This window comes from Acinonyx jubatus, chromosome B1, assembly GCF_027475565.1.
Source record: "Acinonyx jubatus isolate Ajub_Pintada_27869175 chromosome B1, VMU_Ajub_asm_v1.0, whole genome shotgun sequence".
Classification (NCBI taxonomy): Eukaryota; Metazoa; Chordata; class Mammalia; order Carnivora; family Felidae; genus Acinonyx; species Acinonyx jubatus.
The window spans coordinates 68664586-68679173 of record NC_069382.1 but is presented as its reverse complement, the minus strand read 5'-3'; positions in this window follow the sequence as shown (position 1 = coordinate 68679173).

Here is a 14588-nt window from a genome sequence, read left to right as displayed (position 1 = left end):
TGAGTGAAGGAAAGAATGAAGTTAGCATGGTAGATTAATGAAGATTTATGGAAATTAAATTTATTTTAAAAATAGTGTTCATCTGGGTTTTTTTATAGACAAAGAAAGTAATGAATAGAGAATGACAAGTTGAAGACACAGGGATATTTATATTTCATTTGTTTAAAGGCAACCAGAATCTTATCTTTTTACTGATCACTGATCTTTTCTCTGATGTATACACTCAAAGATACATTAAAATATACTCCTGGGGGATGTGGGTGGCTCAGTCGATTAAGTGACTGACTCTTGATTTCAGTCAAGGTCATGATCTCATGATTTGTGAGATCCAACCCTGCATCTGGCTCTGTGCTGACGACGTGGAGCCTGCGTGGGATTCTCTCTCTCTCTCTCTCTCTCTCTCTCTCTCTCTTTGCACATTCCCACCTCTCTTTCAAAATACATAAATGAACATTACAAAAAAGAGATATTCCTTTCATTACTTCTCTGAAGAATGATCCTTCTGCCATTTCTGTTTCTCTGCTCAATATCTTCTATAATCCCTTCTCAACAATCAAACCAAAAGTCTCCCTAATTCAGGCTCAAATTAGGATTAGACCAAGGCAAAAACAAACACACTTCTCTAATAACTGACACATCCTCTCGGGACTGAAACCTCATCTTGCGTTTACGACATCTTGCCATCATCAGATCAGCAGTTTAAGTAATTATACAAAGTGATCTTAAGGATTAGGTTCAATATTTGATTTGGTGTTGGTACTAGGAAAATGCAGTATTACGCAAAATGCAAAAATAATTCAGACATAAAATGATTCTATTTTTTACATTTAATTATATTATGGCTTTAATTATGCTACGGGTCAGATTGTGTAACTGGGTACCTACTATGTGCTACACTTTATGTTCTGCGACTTTTTAACTCTATGACCTGGTTGACTCCCTTGATTTTAATATTCTCCTTTGATAAAAAGGGAGTTAGGTCAGAGGAAACTTAATGTTTATAAGAATCACTAGGAGGCTTCTTAAAATAGTAGTTTCTGGGCCCCAACCCCAGAGAGTTTGGTTCAGTGTATCTGAGTTGAAGCCTAAAGATGTGCATTTAAGACAGTTTTCTAGGGGCGCCTGGGTGGCTCAGTCGGTTAAGCGTCCGACTTCAGCTCAGGTCACGATCTCACAGTCTGTGAGTTCGAGCCCCGTGTCAGGCTCTGTGCTGACAGCTCAGAGCCTGGAGCCTGCTTCAGATTCTGTGTCTCCCTCTCTCTCTGCCCCTTCCCCGCTCATGCTCTGTCTCTCTCTGTCTCAAAAATAAATAAAAACATTAAAAAAAAAAAAAAGACAGTTTCCTAGATGATACTATTTGGCTGCTGTTTTAGGGACCATCCTTTGAAAACCACTAAGTTAGTTATCTTTCAGAATTTGCAAGCTCAAAAAACTCCAGAAATTCACATGCTTAGTGTAGAGCACAAATATTCTATAGCAGATTGGAACATTTTGGTCTCATTTATACAGATGGACCAATCTTGTTAATCCTACAGTTAAATAAGAAAAATTCAACCAAGTAATTTTAAAGATCTAATTAGTTTTACTAATTGATTCATGAATTGGGCAGCATCCAATTTAACAAGCATAGGGGAGCTCCAAAGGGCTACAGAATAGGAAAGATCTTTACAAATAGAGAAAGAATGGAAAAAAGGAAATTATTAGTAAAGAGTCCACTGTTTTGGGCAAGGTCACACTCCTAAGGGGAACAGAAGAGGTCTATCAGTACATTTCTGATGCTGATCAAGAAATTCCCACGTTGACTGGTGAAAGGTTATATTCCTTGGGGAGAAACTGCAGTTAGGTTAGGTGTTTAGTCTTGATTTACTGATTTGGGGCCGTAACACCATTTTGAGCCTGTGGTTTTCCTTTTAACACTCCTTATATGGGTTTTGTAGCATCTGTTATTATTTCTTACAGCAGGATAAAGAAATTATTTCACACAGGGAGAGAAATAAATATCTTCAGTGACAATTTACTGTGGGAAATTTACTAAATTACTCGGTACCTAAAGAAACCATAGAGTTTTAGATACCTTACACATATTTCTGTCTTGGCAGTGTCTATGGCAGCTTGCCATATCATAGGGACTCTACACAGTTTTTTGTCGTGTTAGGTATATGAGGGCTTCGGCTGCCTCCATTTTGACCTCAAACTTTCTAGTTGGGTTCTTCTTTCCGGCTTGTCTCCTGGCTCAGGTGGAAGACCCTGAGGACAAACCATGGGAATGGAAGCTACCCCCTCAAGCATAAGGACTGACCTGAGCCGGCAAGACATCACCCACGATTGACTCCAAGAGAGTGGTCCATTCGACCTGCACTACCCACCCATCTTTGCCCCACATTTTCCTTATGTAAATCTGGAAGTATTTTCCGCACTCTGGAGAGTCTTTGACAGCCCATGCTGTCTTCCCAGTGTGGGCATCACTGAAATAAATTTCTTCCTTGTTTCCCACCATTTATTTCTCTGTCTTTGGATTTTGTCAGCAGCAGCAGCGAATGGCCAAACCGGATCTATTTGTGACCTCCGGCGCCAGGTGTCCTTGCGTCTTTGCGCCCGGCTACAGGTAGATTTGGTATCTCTTATTTTAGTTAGAGATTTCTTTGCATTAGTTTTTTTTTGTCACTTTCACAATGGGATAGGAAAGGTTGCTTCTGCTATTTTTTGCCCAGATTACAAATATCTATCATCTATATCAAGATAGTTATACATTAAGATATAGACTTGTCAATACAGCCTTTTAAATGACTTAAACTATTCTCTCACACACAAAAAATGTCTTGCCTTCCTTTTCTTCTCATTTTAGTTAGTGTATTTATTTGTATGTTGAAAAACTCTGAAAAAATTCTACAAATAACAGAATAAACATATAGGGTGTGGAGAAAGAACAAAATGAAAGATATTGGAAGTCTCTTACATATTTATATACATTAAAATAAAAATCAAAGACAATCCAAGAACTTAAATAGCCAAGAAGGCAAGAATACTTATAAGATACTTGTAAGACTTTTGCCCCCAGGGAGGAGACAAAAATAAACAGAAGGTGACAAATCATGTAAGTAATTAAATGGTTGTTTCTGGCCTCAAAAGTGGCTTTCCTTTTAGCTACAGGGATTGAAAGGTCATTTTAATATATTTTTACTATAAAACAAATCACAATTCCACTAGGTGGGTAAGACAAAGTACCAACAACAATGCATCGCAGGGAACCATTTTAGAAATGCTCAGTAAATAATACCCTTAGTTCCCCCAGGGCATTTCTAAACCAAGAGGAATTTGAAATACCACACCTCCAGGGTGTATTTATCTTTAGGTTTCCCACTCAAATGCCAGTGCATAATAGAATATCCTGGCCCAACCTGGCAGATAAAAGGAAAGTGCAGCTTTCTCTTTACATGCTTTTCAAAGAATTGTGTGGGATCAAAACTGTGACTCCATTAGAAGAAACAAGAGTCATACCCCTTAAGCACAGAGTGCTGTTAGGAAATGAAGAGGCTGGTGTTTATCACTCAACATTTGGAGAAAGGATTTGTGCGGACTTCAGTTCTACAGCGCAAGTAGGAAAAAGACACAATACCAAGGATAAAGAAAAAGAAAAATCATGCAGTGTTCTCCTTTTCATATGCCAGTCTAACGTGAAAATCAGGGATTTGACAAGTACTGACTAAGAGTTTTCTGTACTGCAATTGCCCCTAATTTGCAGTTGACATTACATTTTATTGTGAGTGTTTTTGGCAAAAAGCACTCTATTTAAAATTTTAGGAAAATAATCAACTCAGCAGTTGACATTTCCTTTAATTATTCTCCACTCCGTTTTTAAAATTAATGTCCTACTCTTTCTGTTCATAAGCTGCAATGCAGAAGAGGTTAAAATGACTTAGATCAACTATTATTTGCTCCAGAATATTTCTTTCCAAACTCAAATAAATACAGTGCTTATACATAAAGGCTGCTAGTTACATATTTCATATTTTTAAACTACCAGTTTTACCTTCTTGAACATTGAATTCAGACACATTTAGTGGGATCAAAAGGTCCTCTATTTTGAAAAGAATGGTTCATGAACCAGTAATGTAAACACTCCTGGGAGCTTGTTCGGATAAGAATCTGTGTTTTAACAGGGTCCTCGGTCATCATAGGCACATTAAGGTTTGAGAAACATTGCTTTATATAACTGACTTACAAATATGAATTAGGAAAAATGGCATGGGTGTTGAGAATATTTTTGGATGGGGGTTATAACTTAGTGTATTATTTATTTATGATTTTCTATAAATTCCCTGATATGTCGTATGTATGTGTAAACTGAAGCATTGAAGCCCTATAGTACACTTACAGGGGTTAAATATCAAGTTTTAAGTGTTTATTTTTGAGAGAGAGCACTGCACGCTAGCTCATGTAAGTGGGGGAGGGGCAGAGAGAGAAGGGGACAAAGGATCCAAAGCCTACTTTGTGCTGGCAGCAGCAAGCCAGATGCGGGGCTCCAGTTCATGAACCTGAGATCATAATCTCGGCCAAAGTCCGATGCTCAACTGACTGAGGCCACTCAGGAGCCCCCTCAAGTCTTAAATGTTTACAAAGATTTTGATTTTTCAAGCAAAGCATAAGAAATATGAATCAGAATATCCTGGCCCTCATCTATATTTTGAGAAAATAATTTGTTAAAAATGATCACTTCTTTGTTCATTCAACTCCAGTACAGCATTTTTTATAAATCAAAGATTAGTTTTTATTATTGAAGTATAAACACAGTGGGGTCTTGAATGTGTTATTATTTCTTTTACTTCTTTCACTTATTATTTCTTTGATCTTCAACAAATGTTAATATTGTAATATTGCCTCAATACTGAAAATTGGGTATTTTTAGGTTTGTCCTAGATTCATTTTCAGGTTTTCTGTTTTATGAAGATATCACTGACTCTTTTGTACAGTTTGAACAACTGGAGGGTCATCTCTGTTTCCAAACCATTATGCCATACATAATAAAACTAATAATAAGAGGCAAATGCTGATATCTGCTATAGGGCCATCTCTTTGGATTTGGAATGCTGTAGGACTGTTACTGTCTCTGGTAAATGTACTGACTCAAAGGATTTTCTTCCTTATTTTGTTTTATTGATAGTGAAATGAATGAGTATTATTTTAGTAAGGGCATTGAACAATTAGCAAGTTTTAATTCTATCCTGCTTATGAGGCATAACACCGATCTTCCTATGACGCATAAAAATTTCATTTGAATTCATAAATTATAATAACAATAATTTTTAATTTGTGTTTATTTTTCATTTAATTAATTAATTAATTTCAATTTTTATTTAAATCCAAGTTAGTTAACATATGGTGTAATAATGGTTTCAGGAATAGAATTTAGTGATTCATCACTTACATATAACACTGAGTGCTCATCTCGGCAAGTGTCCTCCTTAATGCCCATCAGCCATGTAGCCCACCTCCCCCCCACCACCTCCCTTCCAGCAACCCTCAGTTTGTTCCCTGTATTTAAGAGTCTTTTATGGTGTGCCTCCCCTTCTGTTTTTATCTTATTTTTCCTTCCCTTCCCTTATGTTCATCTGTTTTGTTTCTTAGATTCCACATATGAGTGAAATCATATATTTATCTTTCTCTAACTTACAATAATCTAAAGAAGAAATATTAGCCATGTTAAGCCAAATCCTGAATATTTCTCACGTAACGTAACTTTTTCCTATAATATTACCAGTGTTGCAACAGCAACAATAAAATCACCCTTTATTTTTTTTCTCATACTGAAGGTATAAATGATCATTTTAATACTTTGAGAAAGAGTTTTGAAAGGTGTTTGCTTGAAAGTGAATTTGTTGCTCTCTCATCTAATTCCAGTCCTGCCACCACAGTCCGCCCCATCTCTAATTAGTTGAGTAGTTTCTGGGGCAGCCAACCAGGGCTGGGAGATTTAAGAGCCTCTGGTCAGGGTCCTGACAGAGGAAAAGGCACTGACTGGTCTTACTCCCTTTTTGGGAGCTTGGTGATCAGCAGCAAAAATGAGATTTGCATAGAGTATGTAGAGAGCTTGGTATTCTGATTTTCATGGACCTCCCCTACCCCAGGGGAAAATGGCCTGTGTCAGTGTTCCTGGGAGGATCTGTGGTCTCTGGGCTCACAGTGGCTGATGAGAATTTGACCTTGTGTCTGGATCTTCCGTATTCCTGAGGCTGATAGGGAAGTTTTATCTGCATCTGGGGGGGGGGGGGTGTCGGGAATGGGAAGGTCCATTGCCAGATTACTGAGTAAACTCATACCTGTTATTATTTTGGATAATGCCAAAAATAAATCTGAATTTGTCATATTTAAAAAAATTTTTTAATGTTTATTTATTTTTGAGAGAGAGAGAGAGTGGGGGGGGGGGCAAGAGAGAGGGAGACACAGAATCTGAAGCAGGCTCCAAGCTCTAAGGTGTCAGCACAGGGCCCGATACAGGGCTCGAACTCATGAACTGGGAGATCATGACCTGAGCCGAAACCAAGATTTGGACACTTAAACCGATTGAGCCACCCGGGAGCCCCTCCAAGGGAATTTTCTGAAACTAACTTTCATAAGAAATGGCTCCAATTTCTATCTTTTTTTGTGTTTTGTGTTTTTTTTTTTTCCCCTAATAAAGACCCTTATCTATAGAGGAGTTTGAGACCTGGGATGAGGCAGCATCAAGATGGTGCACATCTGTCTCCTGGATTTTTTTCCAGAAGTGTTTGCGCTTCTGAAAGGCAACAAACGTGTATTTTCACACAGTGGGCTGAGAAAAGTAATGAGGAAAACGAAGTCTTGGAAGAGCTGTTTATTATTGTCCATGCGAGAAAAACAATCACCCACATGTGGAAACTGAGCAGAGAAGACCTGATGGGAATAACAAAGTAGATTTTCACTAGGGAGAACCTGCAGAAATCTACATAAAAAGCCTGACTTCCAACAGGAGCATTGTGTGAAGTGAATGTGTTGCATCTAAGCATTCTCTTTTTGGCTAGCTCTTGAAGACTCAAATCAAATTATTTTACAATGAATGAACATCATGTACAAAGAAAATTGTGATTGCACGTTGACAGGAATATTCCTTTAAAGCATTTACAAGTATTTCCCCATTTCTGATTGAATAGAAAATAGAACACAGTGAAAATGATAATGATTTCTCTCAGGAAGAATGGATTTTTTTGGTGCCAGGACCAAAATAATCATACACTTGCAAAAATCATTCACTTAAAGGCTCAATAATTATGCCTTGTATTGCACTATCAATTTTTACGAATTTATGTAGTCCCTTTCAAAGCTCTTTGAAGAACTGTCATTTGTTGCTATTTCAAAACAAACCTAAAGGGAAATATATTTGGAGAGCAGACCATTTCTTCAAAACCTATTCATCAATTGAGTGATTCCACACTCTATACTAGGGTGCAGAATTGCCAATAAACATGTACAAAGTATTACATGAAAGGAGGGAAGGGCTCAGTTACTGCAGGACCTTTTCTAGCAATCGAACAGATAAGGTATCTTACCAAGTCTCTCTCCTAAGCTTCAGGTAGGGGGACCAGATCTCATCCTGGAATTCTCCAGTTACCCTAAAATAAACCAGTATTTCTAAATCTTGGCACTGTTCGCATTTTGACAATTTTTTGAAGATAGGAGGTTGTCCTACGCATTGTAGGATGTTCAGCGGTGTATCTGTCCTCTACATACTAAATGCCAGTAGAATGCCTCTCAGTTGTTACAGCCAAAAATGTTTCTAGACATTGTCAAGTGTTTCCCTAGGGGGAAAATATCACCAGTTGAGAATCACTTAATTAATGCCCCAAACTAATTCCACTGTTTTTTCTGAACATGATCTCCCCCCCTGCATTTCCTATATTCATGCTGATGTCCAAATCAGAAACATAGGAGTAATCATTTATACTTCATAAATTTTTTCCACCTAAACTCGCTTTTTATGTGTGCATTTGTGTTTACAGGAACTTCATTATTTATAGAAGAAAATACTCAAGTAAGAATTATAATAAATAAGTTGGAAGACGGTTTAAGATGGGACAGATGAAGCATAGAGTAAATATTGGTGAACAATAAATATAAATGGATCATGATAAGTGACTTAAGGGTTTAATAAAATGTTCCATGCAGATACTTGGAATGAATATAATACAAAGGAACACATGGTATTGAAGTTAAACTATAACGTTACTTCAGCAAAATATGTGGTGGGTGGCAGAAGTTGGTAAGTAAAAGTACTCAGAAAGAGAACCAGGGTTGGGGTAAGGCAATTTTTTTTTAAATTTTTTCCGTATATCAATAAACTACCCTACTATTTTATTAAACCCCATTACATAACATGATATAATGTTAATCATGTTTTTCAAATACAGATTTAGCTATCTGTTCTCACCGAACACACCAATATCTATCTCCTGGATTGGGTCATTGTGTTGCCCAGTTCTAAGGCGGCCAAGCGCATCGAATTCCAAGATAGCGGCCTCCCTCTTGGGGGGAGGTGTGCATGTGTGGCCTATGTGGGTTAAGCATAAGCCTTGCCCTGGCTCACAACCTGATAGTCTCTCTGGATCAGGTAAAACCCTCCCAAATTATGTGTGGGCTTCCTGGATGCACCACTCACATCCATATTACACTGTATAGATAGAATGATGTTTCTTTTTTTTTTCTGATCAGATATTTCATATATATATATATATATATATATATATATTAGACTGCAAAAACACATATGTATAGAATGATAACTAATAATGAAGAAAACACCATCAAAATCATTACCCATGTCAAGAAACAGATCACTGACGTCTTTTCATGTAATGTATGATACTTCTTCCTCGTGATTCAATTCCTCTTCTCAAGATCATGTTATCCTAACTTTTGTGATAGTAATTAATGTCCCAGCTGGGCATGTTTATTGCTCCAAACCTTATGTCTTCATTTCTAAGCAATATGAACACATCTTCAATATGTATATGTATATATGTATATATATGTATATATGTATATCAAATTTTAGATACAGAATCTGTTACGATTCAGATAATAAGAAATCTGTGAAACTGTCATTCATTTATTTTATATAAATTTATTTAAAATTTTATAGAATAAATGATTAAAAGTGGCCATTGATTAAAAATTAAAGATAAATTTAAAAATATGGAATCACTTACTTCAGTTTGAAATAAAGTTTTTAAATGAATGTGGTAAAACTTATTTAAATATCTTCTTTAATTTAGTTTCTCTATCTTTCATCTTATTTTTGAAAAAGTGAAATAGGTTAAGTATACATTGTCTCCACAAAAAAGAGCTGTTAATCCAACTTAAGTCAGATAAATTAACAAATTCGTAACTGTAAAGTAAGCAAGTGAACATATTCCATATTAAATATTTTAAATCTCATATGCATGGTATTTGTTTAAAATGTGCAAATAGATATAGAATAGGAATGTGTCATCAGCTATTGCTACAAGTATAATGTATAACAGAACTTTCTAACAGTGGCTTAAAAGAAAATTTGTTTTTGCTTATCAATCTCAGTTTTACTTCTTCGTATTAAAAATAAGCTGTATGCCAGATGATGTCCCATGAGTTCCTGGTTCAGCTGAACCAATTATTTTAAAGAACAATACTAAAACAGAAGGAGGCTCAAAGAAGTCATAGAAACTAGGACACATAATAGGACAGAATTAGAACACTTCCAAAAATATCCCTGTCAAGAGCGAGGACTGTCACAGACTCAATGGTTCCAAATCTATATCAGAAAGCAATCGACATAGTTTCTCTAGCAGCACGAGAAGTAAAGCCTCAGTATTTGATCAAGGATTAAAGTCAATGTCTGTGAATGAGGAAGTTCCAAATTCTTTTTAATAGGCTATTTGAAGTGTAGCCAGTTTCTCATGTAACCAACAGGACGGAAACCTTGGAAAAAATATACCAGAAATAATCAGATTAGTAACTAAATTAAAAATGATTAAATGAATATATGAACAAAGCCTAAATGGATAGGCAAAACCTTTATTATATGTGGATGAGAGGAAGCATAAAGTAAGAAAATACTAATAAAATCCACATGAGTAACAGAAGGGAAAAATATTCTAGATAGCATAACAGCTGCTAAAGACATTGAAGGCTTAACGTGTGCCTGGGAATGATGCCATAGAATAAAAACTGCTTCAGAGCTAAGCTTGAGAAACAAGACAAAATGAACAGAGTAAGTATATTGAGCTAGGCATTATTTACAATAAGTTGCATAGAAACACTACTTAGAAGGCACACTTAGGGAGAGGCATCCCCAAAGAAGCAAGGATGGAAAGTCCACAAACAATATGTTTAAAATATTGGGAAATGATAGGAATATAATTAAATGACATGTAAAATAATGGATTCAGGTTGTGAGATGGCCTATAAGACAATATAAAGCAATAATTACTCCAACAACTGAATGCATGATAACAATGAATATTATTTGGGTTGCTTTTCAGAATACATGACAGATAAATAAAATCTAAGTCTATGAAGGTAGGATAAGCAGATGGGAACCTATCTCTCCAACCCAGCTCAAAATGCAAATAGCTTCCAATACAAAGTAGAAAGAAACTTAAGGACATAGTAAAAATAATATACGATGTTTTATAAAAAGACATAATCAAAGTCACCATTTCATAATATAATTCAAAATTGTAGCTTGCTAATAAAAAGCTTCTATGAATTGGAGATTTGTCATGGACTTTAAAAATGTAAAAAAAAAGGTAACAAAATTGGCAGGATCTAGATGAGGTTTAGGACAATTAATTTGTGAGATTTCTGTTACCACGTGGAAATACATGTCAGCAATTTATTTGTCTCATGCTCTTTGCAATTTCATAGTTGAAGACCACCAAAAACATTTCACATTACATGGAAAGGGCCCAATATATTTTCATTAGACAGCTCCAAGAGTTATTTCAGTAGACCAAAGAGAGTAAATAACCTATGTAAAAACATTTAACTGTAATAGATATTTATAGATATATAATCATAGAAGAATATAAAGAAAAATGTATCAAAAGGCTAATGAAATAATAGAACTTTTACAAATAGAGGATAATCAATACTGCAAGAAAAATACAACTTAAATGAACCCCAGTTAAGTTCTTAGAATTTGGTCTTTCAAGGAAGAAAAAGACCCTAATAAGACAAACAAAAAAATATATGGAAATGGCAACCTCTGAAGATAAGGAAATGCAAAAATTCTGTAATAATTTTGTTTTCCTTGACTTGAGAGAAAACAATCATTCCTTACTATGGAAAATCATCAATATTATAATAGTCAAAAAATAACTCCCCAAAACAAATCTGGAGACTGCAAAAACTAGTTTTCAGCAGGGAGTCTTGAATTAGTCACTTTCCTATGTAAGGTCTAGGACTCTCCTGACAAATTCTAGACCCCAAAGTCAGAAATATTTCAGAGATTCAGAACATATTAATATTTTACATCTTTGTTCTGATTCTGGTCCAAAGAAATTTTCAACTTGTATTTGAACCCAGCTGTGTCATTTTGTTTTTATCTAATTATATTCCATCCATTCATGCATATAGAATGGAGGGGCTTATAAAAAGATGAAATTACTATATCATCATGAATGAAAATTGATATAATTTCTTTGAAACGTAGTTTGTATAAAAGTAATAAACGTGATTAATAAAAACAAAGCCCAAAAAATAAAAACATGAATCACCACCAAAATACTTGCATCTTATCATACTATAGATTTCTTAAAGAAAGTAAAAAGAAGTTACACTTTTATTATTTTTTTTAGATAATCTCTACACCCAAAGTGGAACTCAAAGTCACAACCCTGAGATCAAGAGTTGGATGCTTCACTGACTAAGCCACCCAGGTGCCCCCCCAAAAGTCATAGCTTTGGTAGCCAGATTACAATGTCTGGCACGGATTAAAAAAACCTAAACCATACCAAAATGGACTTTAAAGATGTTACCTTTCAATAGCATTCCAAGGGCTACAGCAATGAAGGATATTATATCTATACATAGCAACTAAAGTTAAGGAAAGAGAGAGCATCAATTAAGAAAATTCAAGTCATTAAAAATCAATAAAGGTAAAAATCATACATAACATCAGTCAGATTGTCCTACATAGCTTAAGCTACAGATAATATGTTCCATTCTATCCCCAGAGTAAGGAATTGTTGTCCTCTTCTGGTAATGGACGTTTAAACTATCCCTCTCCTAAGGCCTGCTTCCCCATTCTGGGTTCTATCCTCTTAAGAGTCATAGAGAGCTGTGGATTCTGGTTGGTTTTGCCATCAAATATTGACTATAACCACAGAGGAAAAAGTTGACCTTAATGATGAAAATGTTATATCTAGAAGAAATATTAATTTCTGCAGTGGACACAGATGCATAGGAGACACATTACCTAAAGAAGCAAATCTTCAGGTATTCACCTTCTCACTCTGTTGCATATATTTAGTGTAGGGGATTTAGTCAGAACTCCCAGGTTCTTTTAGATAAAGTTCTCTCAGTTCCTTTTTGATTCAAAGATAGGGAGGAGTGATGGAATCAGACCTACAGGGAGTGATAAGAGTCTCTTCATCTGAAACATCTGACCGCCTCAAAGAGGAGCGGTGTCATATTGCCTTTGACAGTGGAACCCAAACTTCATTTCAGAGGCTAATCAACTTACCTGGTGGCAACCAGAAAGACTCTAGAGGAATCTTTTAAGTAGCATTTCCCTGGGAAAGAAAAGTTTCCAATATCACAATAAATTACAAGACTTTAATCTTAGTGGCCTGGGGCCCAAAGTACTCCAGGTTGAGAAGTCCTCTCTTTTATCAGTTTGTACGTAGACATCCTCCCCAGAGCACTGGGACACTCCCAGGTTATTGTAATAAGTCTGATTCATACATTGGTCATTTTCAGATTGTCTTCCTTTTCCCCTCTGATGAGCCATCCCTTTTCCATTGTGCCTTATCCATATGAGGTTTCCTATAAATACTTGCAGGTTTCTTTTCTTTGAGATATGGGAAGTTAGAATGGTTCTGCAAAGATAAGAGTGATTCTGTCCCTTTATTCACACCTGACATGGATTTCTATATCATTGCTATGGTCATTATAAATGAGTACAAGAGGAAGTTAAACAGAATATCTTAAATCATTGGTATAGTTGACTAATTTAAGTGCCTCTTTGCCCTTTAGCAAAGATACTTATTTTGCCTCAATGTTCTATGGGCCTAAAAAATTCTCATCTTCTAATTAATGTATTATTGAGAAATTGTTCAAGTAATATGGCATACATGTGTCAAAGAAAAATTGCACTGGATAAGTTGAAAAGGCAAGGAGGATTTTATTCAAGACTACTACAGTAGGAGAGAGATTGAATTCAGTTCTGCTAGAACAAAAGACAAGAGGGGCGCCTGTGGTTCAGACCAAATTCTACTCAGGTCAAGATCTCATGGTTTGTGAGTTTGAGCCCCACCTTGGTCTCTCTGCTGTCAGTGTGGAGCCTGCTTCAGATCTTCTGTTCCCCTCTCTCTTTGTCCCTCTCCTGCTTGTTCTCTCTCTTTCTCTCTCTCTCTGTGTCTCAAAAATAAATAAACATTAAAAAGAAAAGAGAGTGTTTAGTGCTAGAATGAGTTACTGGAAAAGTATTGGGTGACTTTAGGGAAGAGGTAGGCCAAAGTGATTAGGCAATTTGTATTTGCTAATTGGTGTTCATCAAAGTTAAACCCCTATTTTCCCACAGAAAGTAGGAGATAAGGGTACTTTCTTGATGATTACATTACCAAGGGATAGTTTCCAGCCCTTGAGAATGACATTACTGGCTTGAAATATTGACAAGAGGCTGGGAGAAGGTTTATATTTCAAAGGAACAGAGAAGGAATTTACAATTGCGTGTTTTCTAAAGGAAAGCCAAGAAGCAACCTGTCTAAAGTTTAATTAAGATGAGGAGAATATTCAGACAGTTTTGGCCACAGGTTTCCTTAAGCTAACATAACCAGATTTTATGTTTGGCCATAAGCATTCATTTTACGTCAATACATTTTTCCACATTCTGGCAACCCAATTTTAAGTTACTAAACTTTATTAACAAGCACCTCTCAAAAAGGGACCTTAGTCTCTTATAAATGTTCTCTTATCAGATGCTAATACACAAGCATATTGTTTTTGTAGGATGTTTGAAGATGAATTGATCCAGGGCAGCTGGCATAGCGAGAACAAAATTTGACTATAATGCTACGAGAAAATTTTATTTTTTATCCTCTGAATTGATCTGAAGAGAACAATTGGCAAATTGTGTTTGCATATCTTGACTATTTCCTTCAAGGAAGCACCAGCCATAGTGGTAAATCCCAGGACGATGTTATAATTAAAGCTAAAGAGGCACCTAACACTAAGAAGAAATGCAGGGCAGCTTGCAGAACACTGATGATGTTTTTCCTACAACAAAGCTCTTAACAATCAAATGGTTGTATTCTCCATCAGCATTTATCTATGATCTCTTAGGCAATACAAAAGTTAGGAAATTAGAAAATTAAAGT